This window comes from Pinus tabuliformis, chromosome Q, assembly GCF_031772625.1.
Source record: "Pinus tabuliformis cultivar Carrire ecotype Pingquan chromosome Q, CPIR1, whole genome shotgun sequence".
NCBI classification, from domain to species: domain Eukaryota; kingdom Viridiplantae; phylum Streptophyta; class Pinopsida; order Pinales; family Pinaceae; genus Pinus; species Pinus tabuliformis.
This window is the reverse complement of record NC_142296.1, coordinates 972720515-972739082: the sequence shown is the minus strand read 5'-3', so window position 1 is coordinate 972739082 and position 18568 is coordinate 972720515. Positions and strand designations below refer to the sequence as shown.

General features: G+C 34.3%; 1 long non-coding RNA gene across 1 annotated transcript; it reads right to left on the bottom strand.

The window, feature by feature from the left end:
* Positions 1–14187: 14187 nt before the first annotated feature.
* LOC149222733 (uncharacterized) lies at positions 14188–18111 on the bottom strand. The gene is made up of 3 exons (XR_016248923.1): positions 17968–18111; positions 17724–17879; positions 14188–14489 (listed from the first exon to the last, which is right to left on the bottom strand). It is a non-coding gene; the product is annotated as an uncharacterized LOC149222733 (long non-coding RNA).
* Positions 18112–18568: the final 457 nt, after the last annotated feature.

The window sequence follows — 18568 nt, the reverse complement described above, 5'->3', positions numbered from 1 at the left end:
TAAAACTCAACACATAACCTTAATGTGAAGGGCTTCCCAACAATACAATATTATTAAGGACCTATCCCTAACACCTTGTGCCATGTCTACCTTGGAGGTTTTGTAAAGCTTCCCCACACAACACAAATCCTTGTTGACTATTATAAGATGGGATGATTCCTAAGAGTCAAATTTGATAACATTTTTCATTGAAGCTAGTAATTTTAGATTATCCCATCAAGTCACTTTTTATATCTCAGTATTCATTTATAGTTAGGATGTATCTCACTTGTGGATGAGGGATTTTCCACCTGTGTTGTGGCCTCATCATGCTAGAAATATCTTAGGTCTGTATCACTCGTAAGTCAAGTACTACAATGTAGGCCTTCGATGGCCATACATTTTTTCCTTTCGGCGTTCTTCTAGAAATTTCCATCAAGCTAGGTTTAAAAACTGTTACTGTAGATGTAGAAGTTGTTAGCGCGCCGCTGGACTATAATAAGGTCCTTGGCCATAGTTGGTTTTATGTTATGACTACTGTCATGTCATTGGTCTTTCATGTTCTTTGTGTTCCCCATGAAAGAAAGATCATTATTATTGATCAACTTAATTACTGTATGCCGATGACTAAGTATACAATTTAATGGAGATAACCCTATGACTTATGAGAGCATTAGTGCAGGATTGTTTAAAAACCCATCCATGATTAGTGGATTTTCCTATACTCCCACCCAATATTCCTTATATTTTTGTTGCTCCCATGAACATGGTCTCTTTTGTCACCAATGGATTCCAACAGTCCCTTGACCCTTGGGTGGTGTCATCTCTTTTGGATGTTGACTCGTATGGTGAAAATGTGTTGCTTTTAGCAAAAGAGTTTGCCTCTTCAATGGTCCCAAAAATGCCTCCCTATGTTGATCAGAAACACCATCCTAATACGGAATATGATCAAGATTCTTTTCCAACATGGGCCATTCCTATTCCACGTGACTCCCTTGATAATATATTCCCTTCACAACAAATCATCCTAGAGGTCCTGGATTCTATTATTAATCTTAGGGAGATTATGCCTCTTGATTTGTTTATTCTACCTGATTAGGAAATGGTCAATATTCACACTCTAAATATTGAAATGGACCAAGGGGAATTTTTTAGGCCATCCATGGAAGTGCCACCCTTGGACTGTGTCACATATCAGGTTTTTGATATTGAAATTGCCAATTAATTATACAATCAACAACCCCCCATTGATGAGTGTCTTCTCCCTCCATTGGGTCTTGATAACCATTGTCAAGGAGGTACATTTTCTCCTGAGACAACTCACCTTTTATGTCCTTAAGTGGTTCTTGATAACGATACGGCTTTAGGCTTTCCCTAGAATCATCATCCTTTCAGAATCCATAAATTCAATTCTATATGGCATGACCACAACATGGTGCACTATATAATGTCAACAATGGTCCATGAGTTCATACACATCCATTGGAATCCTTGACACATGCCTGACTATCGGCATTACATAGCATAACCTATTAAATTATGTTACACCTTGTACAAATGTATTTTAGTACATCATATCAACCAAAAATTATATATATATATATATAATCCATACTTTATTTCTTTTATTATGTGATTTAACCACGGGTCTAGTCTTTTTAGATGGTTTTAAAAGATAGGGTGGATTTTTTATTATGACATCCATTGAAAATTCGGTATGTTTATATTGAACTTGGCATATAGGGTTAGGTATTTCCCTAACATTTCTATGGCATTATTAATCATCATTGCCATCTTCATTATGCCTTAGGTTTGATCTTGTCAGGTTGTGACATTAACCATTCTACATTTTCATGTTGTAACTTGCATGGTAAGGCCTTCCTTCACATGCATGGATGCCCTAGTTTAGCACCTCTTTGTCGTGTTGGTATCCAAGTTGTGTATTTTAATCATTTCAGAATCCCTCCTTTTGGCCCACCGTGACTTTCAATCAAAGCCTCATGTTCTCTTCTTTGTCATATTTTGGCTATACCTCGAGATGATTCCACCACTTTTTACCTTGCGATAAATATTAGGCATTACATCGCTTATATGCGCTAATAGACCTTGGTCTCACTTTCATCATTACAATCAAATTACCTTGGGCCTTATTTATAACCTTTGCTTGGTGTTTCCTATCCTTCTTGGAGGGACCATTACGATGAGTGGTTTTCCTTGCTTCTTTGCTTCACCTTGCTTAGCACAGTTTCGTTAGCTCATTTCTATAGGAAGGGCTTCCATTATGTCTTTCTCATTCTCATTAAACACTAATGAGTGCTGAGCATCTTTTACCCCTTTTTCAGTCTTGTTAAAGACCTCATGAAAAATACACCTTGTATTGAGCATACTACTATCTCTTCTTCGAGCTCGTTAAAACATGAAGAAGACACCTTATCAAGGATCCTTTAATCTCTTTTTTGATCTTGCTAAAACTGAATAAAAAAGACACTATTAAGCTTACCTGTTTTACCTTTCATTCTTTCTAAACCATGAAAGATATACCAAACAATAAAAAGAGAAAGGGGGGTCACTTTTGTCTATTATACTAGTCAAAATGGCAACATCAGTCACGACATTTTTGAACATGGGACTTGTTTGTGCCACTACCTTACAACTTAGTTTTAGCTTTCCTCGGAGTTGTACCATACATATAAGTCTTATTAATCCTCTAACTAGTTACTCTTCTATTCACTATGATGCATGCTTCAATTCCCCTTGCGTTGTTGCACGATGTCATGTGGTGCCTATTAGTCAGTGTTTCCAAGTCACTTTTTTGTCATGTTTTTACATGTTCAAGGGAAGTCTAAATTTGTGTCAACCATCCCTATATATTTTGTACTTCATGAATTCATCCATCTACATCATCTCTTAATCTATTTCATGTCGATTGATAGGGGATACATTAAATCCCTCCTTTAATGGATCTTATCCGATAGCGTTTAGTTCATTATATAGGATCTTGATCTCGAAACTAGTAGTACCTTGTAGCTTGCAGAACTCAGTGGTAGGATTCCTCACAATTGATAGTGAGTTTACTTCATTAACCCATGATTGGTTGAATCCATGAGGGTTTCACATCAAACAAACTTATTCACTCTCAGTGGGTTGTTCTAGGAAACTTAGAGTCCATTTTCATCAATGATGGGTCCCCTCATATTTGTTCATGGTATACCTCAATGAATGGTAATCATATGGTTTATACCATTCTCAACGTTAGCTCATTTATTCACATGTTTTAGATTTGTACCATCGGGTTTGAGTTAAAGACCTTGAGTTAGGGACATCTCACTCTTATATGGCATCTTTCCCAAGATGCATTGGAGTTATGTACCATCGTATGTACTTTGAGGGCTACTATAAAGAACCTCTTCTCTCTGTGTCCATAACTCTATTGATGTATAGAATGACATAGATCCACATTGTATTTGTTGGTGTTTGTGTTATTTTTGTCCCTTGCATGGATCCCTTGTGTATGTCTCATGGCTATGTAATAAAATTTCATGTCATGGATCCAAAATGTATGGTTGGCTACCATGTTTAGTTTCTCTTCTTGCCGAGCATGGGTGTGCCTACCTCAGGTATGATCATCTTACCATTGAGACTTAGTTATCAGTGTGGCTTTGATTTGATTCCTTGGTTTTAACTCTTTCCTAACATTTTGATACATGTTTTCATAATGCATTTTGGCCATCAATTTCTCTTATGACCTTATGCATTAGGATGCATATGTTATAACCATTTTTTCCATATTATATCAGTTAGAGGAACCCTAGATCAACCTCCCAAATTTATTGATCTTAATGCATCCTTATTGCTCCTTAATTGTGCTCCTTTACTAGCCCATAGCTCCCATAGGCTTTCCATATGTTCACCCATTACTCTATTTTAGTGCAACAACCTGGAACTTTAGTATGCATCATGTATTTGGCATGGGAGTGATGGAGGTGATACTTCTAGAGTATGTCATTCTCGAGGAAATAAAACTTGTCTCACTTAATAAGGAATTGGTTGGGGGTTAATTATTGGAGAAGTTTCCTAACTTCTCATGGACCTAGGTGCCCAGATACATCCTCCTGAGTATGAGAAAATACTATACAAGGGGAGAGGGGAGATATATAGAATAGTTCAATGATGTTAGTGTATTTTTATAGAAATTATCTTGCTTGTAAGATGAGCCCAATATTGCTATAAGTTGAGGAAAGAGTAGTGCCAAGGCTTATAGAAGATCCCATTGTCACATCAAGGTATTGTGTATTTTTGTATAATTTTCATAAATTAAAAGCAATTATGAATTCTCTCTTGTATGTCATGTTATTTCATATATGAATGTGCTTTAGTTATTTCTGGTGCATATTGACTTGCCTTCCATAGAGGCAAACATCATCCTATTTGGTGGTGTATGTGTGTAGGGGATCAGATCAACACGCTTGGAGTGAGGTCTTTGGATTAAAGCATGATCTTCAATGCTTTTACATGATTTGCAAACTTCACCAACTTGCATGGAATACATGTATGCTCCTCTTATATTCTTTGATGAGATGGATATTATATTATTGTACTAGATATTAAGAGTTCATTTATATCTATCACTCACTGTTTGATCAATCTTGAGGCAAGATTGGTGGAGCAACAGATTCTTAGCCTATGAGTGAAATTGAAGCTAACACTATTGGACATTATTCAACCAAACCTTATTACATATATTTAATATTATCTATCGTATTGAGCCTTATTTAAAAATAACAAGCATAATGGACATATTATACCTTACATTAAATAACTTCCACAATTATTACTATAATATGGGTCTTTCGGCCCTACATTACACCCGTAGGGAGGATCCCCACATTCCATCCCACTTAGAAATGTGTTACCCTCAATATCTGTTGTAAGAAGGTACAACCATAAACTAGGGTCCCATGGATGAGTGTTTACCACAATTCCTAAGTAAGCCATAGAACTAGGGCCCCATGTACAAGTTCTAATCACCATAATGAAATAATCCAAAAGATCCACCATAAACCTAGGTTCCATGTATGAGTACTAATCGTCATGTTTTGTTAATAAATGTCTCATGTGCAAGTATTAATTGTAATACTGAAGTAATCTGAGTAGATCACCCATAAAACTGGGTCCCAGGTCCAAGAGCTCACACTTACCCCCCATTGGATATACTTGATTAAGAATGGTGCTCCAAATTCCTGACACAATCATGTGGATCAAAATATATAGATCCAACCATATAAAAAAAATTCCACATAAATGCAAAAGGTTAGATGTGGACAAGGAAGGCACACTGTTAATGGAGAACAGGGAAGCTGAAAATTGATAGTCTTAACTGACTCTTAACTTCCCTCCATGATGTTCTCTACATGAGGTAGAGTAAATTCATCAAATAGAAGGTGAAAATAGTTTCCATCGTACCATGTAAATCATACAAAGCATGTCTTTCTTGATTATACTCTTTATTGATGAAAGGACACGTGCTACTAATAATATAGGTCTCCTAAAATTTGTCGAGTATCTTTGTCATATCTTGGTATCCCTTATAAATATATGGAGATATTTTTTTCAACAACATTTGTTCCTCCCGAGGCATGTTCCACTGCATTTCCATTTTCCACTTCTATTACGGTTTGAGAGTAGTGATTTGCAAAGGATGTAGTACACTTGATATTGATTAGAAGAATTAAATATAACAATGCGAAATCAAGCCCCAAAATTCCTATTTCTAATAGTGCTAGTCTAATGGTAATTTGAGCACCTTGTTAAAATCTATATACTTTGTAGTCTATGTGATTGTCATAAAAAAACCCTAAAATAGTTTATTTTAAATGAATGATATCTTCACTTCTCAAACTCCAATTTGGACCTTTTTTTTAATTGGGAGGTTTTTCAAAGGAACTCAAATATGTAATTTGTTCTTTAAAATTATGCCCATAAATCTATAAAAATTGGGTTGTGTTGTGACCTTCTTTTCCCTTTAAACACTTGAAAAATAGGGAAAAAATACATTCTTTTTGGCCCAAGAAAGAACTTTGATATCACTTGTTGAGTAATTTAGATTTGAAAACCATATCACATTCAAGATATCCAAGAATACGATAAGAGATTTCCTTTACTTGATTATATCAAAATATCCTTAGGGTAAGGCAACACCTTACGATGAACTTTTTATGGAAGGAATATGTTCATGTTTACTTGCCTCTGAAGGTTGGGAAACCTCTTAGTGAGCTAGATTTATATACAATAAATTGCACACTTCTCAAAAGGAGTAATGCATTCTTATTTGTAACTAACAAGATAAGTATCATCATATAAACCTTCTATCCACCTAGTGGACCTTCTTTAATGAGGTGCAATTCCATTTATTTAATACTAATTAGCATAGTGGACCTTATTTAATAATAACAAGCATAGTGGACCTAGTCAACCCTAAATTGAATGGTCCCTAGAATTATTATTTATTATGGGTCCTTCAACCTCCCATTACATCCCTAGGGTGAATCCCAACACTCATACTAGACCACCCCTCTAAATATGTTTATGTTCATTGTTGATTTCTTGCTTCTTTTTCTCTCACAACAATTTCCTCTTCAAATGAGTGTTTTAGCTAACAAGAGTGTTCATATCATCAGGAAGGATATGATTTCTTGTCATGACACCTAAAGTATGCATTAAGAGTGTCCCTTTTTGTATTAAAATTAGCCTCTTCATAATTCCTAGCTCATTCCTTGCATTTCTTTGTCTTTGGAAGACAATTACTATATCCAACATAAATGGAAGGAATCATGAAAACTCCCTCTATGTCAAAACCTCTAATTGCTTTAGCTTCCTTTAAAACAAATGCATCAAAACCTTGAGTAATTTCTTCCAAAGTTGCTATATTCTAACAATTAGTTTGATGAAATTCAAGGGCATGGAAATGAACTACTTTTGTTCTTCTTATTATCAAATAATAGTTACATTTGACGAAGAAAACACTCGATAAAAATGAAATAGCTTTTGTTTAGGAGTCTTTGGAAGAGTGTAATGAACATTAAACACATAAATAAGCATTACATAATAACAATAATAATAATAACAATAAATTAAGGGACAAAATCCTTCACCTTCGTGACTAGTCAATGCATATAATTATACTATCACAAGGCTCATTATACAATATATCAATTCATACATCCATTTATTAATTATACACTTTTTTATATCCTATATGGAAGCTTTTTTGTTGGATATTTTCCTATATATGAGTTATAATTGTTCATTATAAATATTAAAACATAGGGCTAATGATGGATCATTTTGATTATGTCAAAAATTGATCAATAAATTAGATGATTGGTTTAACATGGAAAAACTTGTTGAAAACAGAAATAAGATAAGTTTATTATTGTCCAACAAACGAAAAAGTAAGGTCCTTTAGACTACTAAGTACATAAGTGATGTGTTGATCACTTTTCCTAGTAAAGGGAAAAATATTAGTGTTGAGGGTATTTTTCATGGGGAGCAAAGAGATCCTTTTCATTTTTATACAGATGGTACTCCTCTTTAGATATCCTTTAAAATGTCTTCTTCAATTTCTATGGGAAGGAGAGTGTTATGCAACAAGCCCCTTGATCATTATTTACTAAATTTTCAAATATCATTGTTGCATGAGAAATCAAGGTATTCATTCAAGCATGAGTCTACTTATGAGTGGACTAGACAACTCAAAAATAAATGGACAAGGAAAGATTGAAATAGTTAACCAAAGTTATTTTGTTTAGTTATCCATAATATGCCTTCCTTTATAACACATATGAGTAAGAGATGCAACAATATATCCATTGAGTAGAAAACATAGAGATGGTATAATGCCCATTATGAGAACTTGAATTATTTTCAACCATAAACATTGGAGGGATGTAAAGGAAAACATTGTGCTCAATATTTCTATAAATGAAGTCCAAAATCATAAAATTCAATATGCTCTTGAACAATTTTCTATGGAGTCTAATTCAATATATAACACTTAAAATTCCAAAATGAAAGTTGTACATAGTAAATTTTTTCATTAGAGACAATATGAGACTCCTATAACCTAAAATAATGACCAAAATGATAGTTGATGAGGGATGAAATTGTCATTCATAATCACCCCTTTTACCATCATTTCATCATCATTTTCCTTACAAAATCACCTGTTTTGTCCACTTTCATCCATTCTTACCTTATTATTCATTATAAATATAATGATTGGATTTAGTGGTAATGAATAAGTCTTTTTTATAATTAGTAAACAATTTTGCATGATATGGCGAACGTTGGTTGATTGAGAGTTTGCATTTATCAAACGACACACCCATTCTATAGTTTCACTTGTGAGGACGACTACAAGAATTTTCGTCAGCATTTCACAATGTTGAACAAGTCTTTAGGATAGAACTCAAGATGGAGTATCTTTCTATATCACTAAGATATGTACCATTTGTACAACCATAGCATGAAATTTCTTTGCAACTGAAGACATTTGTAATGAAGAAAACCATCTTTGTTGAAATTTCTGTCAACAACAATGCATTTTTTGTTGTAAATATTTTACTTTCTATTATCATTTATTTTTATCTGCCAACATAGACTTCCTATTTTGTCTCACCCACTTGAGGTTTTTCAATCCACAAGGTTTGAAATGAGGCTAAAGTAGGGCAATTAAGGGAAGACAATTAAATTAGTTTTTCTTTTTGGATAAGTTTTAGGATACATAATTACTATAAATGAAAGCAGTTTCCTCCTTTATTGTTGGAAATAAATGCTAGAAAATAACAAACAATTATGTATGGTTTTGTATAAAAACTTAGAGAACAAAACTTAGAAGGGTTAGTTTTTTTAGTTGATGTATACTATTATATCTTGTTAATAGAAATCACTTGTTTGAGTTCTTGAGAGTGTGCAATGTGCAAACCACCAACAGGATGTAGAACAAGGGCCATTTCAACTGTGGTGGCTATATTTTCTTATTGGTATATATATATATATATATATATATTTAGTTCAATTTTTTACTACATATATTATCTACTGCACATATTTGTTTTAGTTTGTATTCCAGAGATATTTCATTTATTTCAGTAGCATAGAATTTCATTCTATAATTATATTTCAGATCCACAACAATTTATTTTTCAGTATAGTACTCTGTTCTATGTTTGGTTAATGTATTTCAGTTAGCTATAACTTATTTCCATAATAGAGTTTGTAGATTAATTTTCTTTCAATAAAGTTGATTAATTTGTTTTACCGACAACTACTTTTCTTTTGTATTTACTTTCTTGCTGATAGTTATTTCCATACCTTATTTTGTTGTTTTTAATTATCATTGATGTAGAATAATTTTTCTTTGTTTCATTTTTCTATTTTCAATAGAAACTAATATAGATTTTTAGCTACAATGATTTACACAACTTTTCTTGTAATTACTTGTGATTAGTGTAAATAAGTTGTAATTAATTTTCTCACTTCTCGAACTAGGAATTGCATAGAGCCAAAAAATGCATATATTTTGCTAAGCATTTTGTAAAATTTATGGCCTCACATTAATATTAAAGTAAGGAATTTAATGAAAACATTGTAGAAGCATGTCACTTTTTGGCACTATTGTCGGGGAAAACACCAATTTTTTGGATTTTTTTGATATAAAGAATAGTTAGATTAGTTAATTGAGAACGAATGAGGAAAAAGAGGGATAAGTTGGGACAATTTATTCCAAAAACCCCTCTTGGACCAATTCCAAAAAAAGAAGTAAAACAAGAGACCTCCTCTAGCTTAGGAACTTCTGAAGAAAAATCACAAGCAACCATCAAGTACAAACCTCTTGAATACAACCTTTTTAGACTAGATATAAAAGAAGAACATGAACCTGTTAACCTTGAATTAGAGACCATTTATTTCAATATGGGTGATCATGAGGAAGGAAATAGAAGAGAATATAGAAGGGATGAAGAGGAAGAACCTCCTTTTTCAATAAGGGAAAGTAGAGATGATGTTAAAATGAAAAATATCAACACTTTTATTCTTCTAGTATTCTATGGACTACCTACAAAATATCTCGATACCCTCTTATTTGAATTTGAATTTTTGTGTAGAACTTATGCTTATATGACAGACTCCCAAATGTTAAGGCTATTTCCTTCAACTTTGAAAGATTTCGCTCTAAGATGGTTCATGGGATTAAGAGGAGGAAGTATAGGTACATGGGAATAAATGAAAAACACTTTTTTGGACAAATATAAATATTATTGCAAAGCAAGAGAGACTAGAGATGAGATCATTAGAATGGATCAAAGACCAGATGAAACTTTGGAGGATTATGTTGAACACTTTCAGGTTAGGTATAAAAGGTCAACAAATTGTAAATTGGATGATGAATCACTCAAGTTAGTCTTGCTGAGAGGAGTTAGAGAGGAGTTAATAGTAACCTTGAATATTATAGGTGCTAGAGATATTTATCAATTATCTTATGACAAGATCAGGGAACTCGTTAAGAACTACTCAAGAGAAAACATGAGAAAAGGTAGAGGAACAAGAAGTTCAACAAATCCTACATCTAAGAATAGTTTAGGAGTAACAAAAATTGAAATTGGAAATTTACTAGAGGATATGAAAAATATGTTTTGCAAACCAAGAAAAATAAAGAAAATAATGAAAAACCTTTGGTAATATTCTCTCCTTGATGTACCAAGAAACATCCTAGGAATGAGTTTCCGTTAGTTGTAGTAGAAGTTTGCTGCATTTGCTTTTAAAATCATAATGTCAATAATTTTCCTAAGCTTTCAGGGTTGAAAGTAGTTTATCAAATAACTGAACATGTTAAGGAAGTTGATTTTGTTAATAAAAGATGATTTGGATAGTTTCAACCATCATTTCCTAGAGGAAATCAAGATCCTCAATCTTTTAATCAACCTTGGTCTAATCCTTAGATCAACCAAGGATAACAATTACCTTCTTCTTGATTTGCTAACAATCCACAATCATGGCAACCTGTTGCAAGAGGGATTAAGTCCCAGCTGCAATGAGTTGAGTATTGACCCGATCAAGGTCCCAATTAGACCCTTTTTTGTTTAAATGGCTATATACTCTCTGGAATTAAGGCCCAATTTCCTATTCTAATCTAAATTAAAACTAAAATAAACAAAATCAAACTACAATTTCAGGGAACATATATGTCAGATATAAATATTTACAATTATCTACAAAATATACAGATTGTCATAGATGTACGTGTGATTTGGCCTGATGGAACAATATCAGTGAGAGTGTTGGGATAGGGGATTCATTCAAACATATTAATTAAAGGAAAATATTATCCGGGTTTGAATCTGGCTGGAATCAGGGTCCAACTAACCACACAAGATGATTTGAGAGTACTCTTAAGCTAAAATCCCAATGGATATATTTTTAAAGATTTTCTTTTTATTTTTTTTTCCAAAGAAAAAATCAAACTTTTTATTACCAAGATAAAAAGTTACATAGTATATGCTGAAGCATTCATTTTGCTCTATAATTTGTGAATCATAGAGCTCACTGGATGAATATTCAATCCAGCTAAAAACAAGTAGAGAAAGTCACTAAGCATATGCACGACCTCCTCATATGAGGAAAATTTCGGGCGAGTGCCTGTCAGAGATGAGAGCTGCATCAATAAAAGAAAGGGAAAAAAATAAAAGCAAAACTTCATGTGAAAACGACCACGACGAGAACAGAGGAGCTAAACTTGGAGGTTTAAGACTTCCTCCCCTTTTTCTTCTCGACCTTTCACCATTCTCCTTGGGCTGGGGTTATGGGAACAATTTGAAGTGGATTTTCTTCGCCGGGTCAGGGGTTTTCTTTGTCTGAATCTGAGGTGTCTGATGAATGTTGCCTTTTGGTTCCACTAATTTCCATTGTATTTGGATTCCTTCCAGGTTGTGATTCCATGGGCTCTTGAATAGGAGTCTTTTGTGTTTCTGTTTGGGTACTTTCATTTGGACCAGGTTCTTCCTCTTCATCCTCTTCCTCCTCTTCCGAATCTATATGGTTGAATTTCCATCCTTTTTGTTGACTGCCAGTTTTCTTCTTTCTGCGGCTGTTCTTTTTGTATTCCGGGCAAGCATTTTGGAGATGTCCAGTTTGCTGACATATTCTGCATCTGAAAGTTGTATTTTCATAGTCTAATGACTGCATCCAGCTGCGGTCTTTGTGTTTCAGTTTTATGCTTCCCGGTAATCCTTTACTGAGGTCTACTTCCACGCATATGCATGCAAAAGTAAAAATTCTTTCTTCTATTCTTTGTGTATCCATTTTGATATATCTACCTATGGCGTTGCCTATGCTTTCCAGTACCTTTTGATCCCAGAAATGGATAGGGAGATTGTGAAGACGAACCCATACTGGCATCTTAGACACAACGAAAGTGTTTGCATCAAAATCTGGGAACCATGGAGTGATAAAAAGACCCGAAGATCCCCAGAACCAAGGTCCTTCCTGAATCACGAGATCTCTGACTTCTGGTGATTGAAATTTGACTATGAAAAACCCTTTGGAGCAGAGATGGATCTCACAGTCCAGAGACCATTTCGTGAGAATCCAATGAAACAGATCAAAGGGTTTGGGCCAAAATCCGTTAAAACGGCATATGATGGCTTGCTTTTCATAGCTGTTACATACCTTCTCTGCTTCTGCTGTTTCGATTGTTAGTTCTGGAGTGTGCTGCAGTTGCTCCACTATGTATGGGCTTGGTTCTGATCCAGCCTATTTTGGAGCTGTTGGAGAAGCTTTTCCTCCTTGTAAAATATGCTTGTAAGATGTTCCTTCACTTCTGTGCTGCTGGAGTGGATCTGGGATGTGGTTTGATTTAGATCCGCTGCCTCCTACTGTTGATTTGCCAGATGTTGCACCTCCTTGTAGTCTCAAATTGAGGATGATTGTAGATCCTGGCTTAATATTGTAATCCTTTATGGATCGAAAGTCCTGAAGCGATCTGCCCCCTGTTAATAGGTGTTGCTTGCCAGCCGGGTAGCTGATCTGATTAGCAATGTTGTATTTCAGATCTCTTACACTGTCTGTAGTTGAAACCCATATCAGTGTTGAGTTCCCCTTGGGCGTTCTAACGAAAATTTGGAAGTGGTCAATTAATTCCAAATCTGCCCCGTTTGCCAGATCCGACTCGACCATATCTACATCATGGCTGTGGAGCAAGAACTGGTCATGACGCTAGATCCCTTTCCACCAGGGTACAGGCTTTGAGAAATTGTTGTGCTTTCTGGTCGCCCCTTTGGATCCCGCTGGAAATCTGTTTCCTGATCATCGAGGGCCTGATGCAACCGATCTCTGCCTTGATCATATGAGCAAGGCTATGGAGCAGCCATTTCTTGAGGATCCGAGCCATGTCAGACCAGTGGGAAGAAAAATCCACGGCAAAAAATGTAGATCTGATTCCAGATCCAGACTCTAACGCTACCCGTGGCCCAAGATCTGTTCTCCCAACAGCATAGAGACTTCGATCTTGACCTGGGTATCTCCCCTCCTCTGCTTGTAGGTAGTCGGCATCAGTAATCGCCTCGGAGAAGTCGTCGATGCTATTCTGCGGTCTCCTTTCAAGACAGATCTTGGATGCCTGCACCCTCATCTTCCCCTTGTTGCAGCCATCTAATTTCCTGCGAGGCGATTCAAGCCAGGGGCTGCTGGATTTGACGAGAGAGTCATCAAGGAGGGGTTTCCTCATTCCAGCCTGCTGCATACTCGGTTCCCGAGGGACCGAAGACCACCAAGAGCCGCAGAGTGAAGCCAAAAAGACCAACCAAGATTTTCTTTTTATTTGCATGCAATAACTAGAATAAATAACTTAAAATCGAAACCTATCCAAAAAATGAGAGCAGATCAACATTCTATTATTTGAATATCAGATCTCACCATCAAGTAGAAACATAAATAGAAATAGTTCATAATTTTTCTTTGAAAACAAAAATACTCTGCAACATATCTTAAGAAATATTAACAGAATATCCTAATCATTCAATCAGAGATAAACATACAAAAAGTTAGAAAATGAGAACCAGATCCATCCATTAAGTAATTAAAGTGATGATAGGATATCAGTCTCATAACTAAAAAACACATTCAACTTTGAATTTGGCCTTCTAAAAGCTCCACTTAAAAAATTGATTATATAATGCAAGTCTTGAGTTTCCACAATTCATCGACCCTTACACCAATGTAACAAGTCATAAAAATACTAAACAAAAATAAGATAAAGTTTGTTTGCTTAGAAAATCTACAAGATTTTCTTTGATAAAAAATATTACTAGAAATAAAATGGTATCCTTATCTAAGGATATTTCCCCAGAAAAGTGGTAAGATGTTCAAACTTCCTCCTCATCTTTACATTCATTATCTTCAACATTGAGCTGATGTGGAGCATTTGCTTGGATAAAGCTTACCCAATCTGTATACACCTGAGTAATTGTAGAAAAGTGAATCAGATGAAAATGAACTATGTTGACATGACACATTGACACCAAATTCTGAATAAACCTTTTCTTTTTACCATATTTAACAACAATTTTTGAAATTAGCTTGATCTATTCAAAAGGAAATTACAAAAATTTCTGGAAGGTTTGCTGAGTTCAAATTTCAGTTCCAGTTATTGCTTTCACATCTTCTATTGTGTTGTTGTTTGTTTGTTGCTCACAAAGAGATCTGGGAACTGCGTCTCTTAATGGTTTAGATCTGGGTTGATCAAATTCTTCAATGAAATCTTTCCCAACCTCCCATACCTTGATACAGTGTTTAATGACCTTCTTGGTCAACAATTGGATTTCTTTCGCCTCTGATTCCCTTCAATTCAAAGACACATGCATGAGTCTTTTGTATTTTTTTGGTAGTTTTAGGAATGTTCATAGGCTGTAATTATTTTTCCCATTTAAGAATTGATGAAAATATTTCCTTAATATTTCTATCTTCCTCAACCAAAGACAATTATTTCATTGAGATTCACAATCTCCTGGTAAAATCTACGTATTTTATCCATTCGTTTATAGAAATTAGTCTGATCCTTCTTTAATATCTAGTTGACCTGTATTGCCTATTCTTTGAATATATGTAGACTTTGTTAAGCACCATGACTATGTTTTAATTAAAACTGAGGAGTTTCAATTCATTCTTTTAGTGTTATTGTCATAACTTCAATGTTACTTTTAGCTTCTTCTTTCAACATTTGGTTCTGCTCTTCATGTGCTTTTCTAATTTTCTTAATCTGTAGGGAATGCTTGATCGCTAATTCATTCATTTGAATTTCAAATTGACTCTGTAAATTATCCCTTTTAATAGCAAATCCTCCCACAAGGGTTGTAACATGGGTTTGCCAATTATCTTCACTGAATGCTTTCTCTTTTCAACTTGCAATTCCAACTCTTTTATTCTTTGCAACCTATTTTGATAAGTTGTTGCAAGTTCACTAACATGATATTGCAGGTTGTTTACAAAGGCTCAAATATATTGTGAAGATTCTTCATCTTTTTCTCTCACATCCCTTGTTTCCTGCCAACGGTATTTATACAATGTTTCAAAAGTGTCGAACTTCCTATTCTTGGTTCTTCTTACAACTGATTTTGTCTGTGCATTGAAATAATATTCAGTTAAGGATGGAACAATTTTAGATACTGGTTCCATTTCAGTAACAAGCTTAAAAATAAATGAACTAAGAGGAATTTTTGTGGAGATGGGAGTCATGGAAGCTTTGGGAGATGCTTCTAGTACTGAAATCTAAGTGGGTTTAGTCTGTTGTTTAATTGATTCCTTCTCTTTGTTAGGAGTGTCTGTGAATGTTGAATGAACACTTTCTTGCTCATCCTTTTTATCAATCTCCATTTCTTCAATTTGTTCAACATATTTTTTTAGACGATAAGTCTCTTGAGTGGTACCCTCAAGAGAATCAAGGACAATAATATCTTTGGGGAAAAGCCTTGTTTGACTACTTCCTCTGCTGCTTCTTGCTTCTGTTCTTTTAACCTCTGCAATTATCGGGCTCTTTTCCACCATCTAATTTTCTTGTTCCTTCTCTTTAACATTAACATCTCTAATAGTCTCTAAATTGGATGATCCTTGGGATGTAACATAAACATTATGCATATTTTCAATTTGAATCTCTTGAAATTTCTGAGAAGAATAAGCTGGTTCTGAAAAATTCTGAGTGAAATTATTTTTTAGGTATTCCAGAGATTTTAAATCTTCAATTGAATAGAAGACAAGAGACTTTTTTGTTTGAGAAATTCCTCATAATTGTTTTCTCTAAATTCTTACAGTTTTGCCTTGTCTTCATTGCTCAATAATTTTCCTCTTTTAACTGCTTAATCAAAATCATCAATGCTTATAAAAACATCATCAAAAGGATAATTTCGATGTGTGAAAGTTTTAATGTAACTTACAACCTTGTAATGATCATTTAGTATTCCATTAAGGTCATAATCAAAATGGAGTAATGAATAAAACCAGACATTGTGGAGTTCTTCAACTTCCTTGAATGCATTTCCTTTGTCCTTCAGGCTTATTTTTCCAAATTTTCTTCTGAAGCTAACTCAACTTTCATGCTTGACCATTCAAGGTAGTTTGATTTTCCACTTCTCTGAGAGTAATTCTCTTAGGAATATACCTCAATAATACATGAGTACCTACCTCACTCCCATATATTATGGTATAGGAAAATAATTCTTCAGCAAACCAATCTCCTATTTGATCCAATGCCTCTTTCAGCTCTTCACTAATCCTTGGAGGAGCATTCCCAAAAATGACCTCATGTAGAGGGATCATTACATAATTGCAAATGTTGTAAAAATAAAATTTATGATTACTTTCCCACAAATATTAAGCATAATTTTAAATGGCTAGACGTTAGTCAGTGGGATAATTCCATTTCATTAGAGGAAAAGGGACAAAGGTAATCATAATGTCAAAAAGATAGGTGGACATACAAAACATGTTTTCATAACCCGGAGGGGATAAAACTGATAACTTTAGGGAATCTATCAGGTTTTGAGAGAGAATGTCAACCCAATTGAAACATTTTGAGTCATGGTGGATACTTTGAATTAAGAACATCCACTAGATTTTGCAATATTTAGGGTCCTTTTTCGCATATAGCCTGGACAACATTTTTATGATGAACCTAAAAGGTATTTTGAAAATGACAACATGGTAATCCTTAGATGATTTGAGTTTGAATACCTCCTTTTCTTCCCACAACCACTTTTTAATGACTTTATTATAATCCTTGCTGCTTTATTTTAAAACAATATTGTTGAAATTGTCTAGAAACTGAGTGGTAAAGGAGAGCTCAGGAGAACTAATCTTATAAATTGCTGAAATGGTGTTTGGCCTCCAAGATAGAAACTGAGTGGTAAAGGAGAGCTCAGGAGAACTAATCTTATAAATTGCTGAAATGGTGTTTGGCCTCCAAGATGCTATCACATTTTTATTAGAATATTTAATTATGCATGTAGGAGTGTTAACATTTTCTAAAATCCATGCTATCATGTCATAATATGGAAAGGTTTTAACCCTATCAGCAACCTTGTACAATTATGTTCTTCTAATTTCCTCAAATTGTGCATCTTTATCCTTGCTAGAATTCTCTGACTTTAACCATTCTATACCCTCAAAGAAATTTTAAATTTCTTCCCGTTTCATCATACCTGTATCTTGCATCTTGAAAGTGGTGTTGAAGATCAAGGCCATGTTTAGATTATAGTTCTTTGGTTCCAGATCTTCCACTTCTTTTATCCTTTCTTTAGTTTGCTGGACTGCTTTCCCTGAGGTGACATATTTGCTCTTCTTTCCCATTTTGTGACCTACATGTGAAATCAAACGAATCATTAAGATTTTCTATCGAAAAACCTTTAATTTCATGGATAAAACCTTTAAAATATAAGCATTTACCAGAATTTACAGACTATGGAGCAAACTATCACTACTTTAGATTGAATTTCAGAGTTTCATATTGCGGTTTAATTTTCATGACAGGTATTGAATTTCAAATTAATGCAAAAAGAATCTCAACCATTTTTCGAAAAATGAGGTGAAGTTGGGAGGTTGGGGTTACGAAAAACCTTTATTCAAAACCTAAATGAAAACGCAACTAATGACTTGACTTTCTAAAAAAAATTTTAAAAATAATGAAAAGCACTCAAATTGAAAAAAAAAAGGATTATTTTATTCACAATTAGAACAACTACAAGTTGGGTAGTCGAGAGGGACTTTAAAAAAGCTAATAACTTTATTGGTAATGACTTTGACTTACGGTTGAGTTAGGGGTCGGGGAAGTGAAAGGTTGGGTTGATGGAAAGTTTTTTTCACAAAACAAGATATTTAAATCCAACTCCCGAGTATGATAGGTCAACGTTATTAAGCAGTCGGGAGGTCGAGAGTGGAGTCCTTCTTGATCATTTTGCGAAATAAGAGAATTTTTTTTTTTTTTTTTAATAGAATTTATTTACAAAAAATTATATTTTTTTAGATAGGGTCTTTTTTTCTTGAAAAA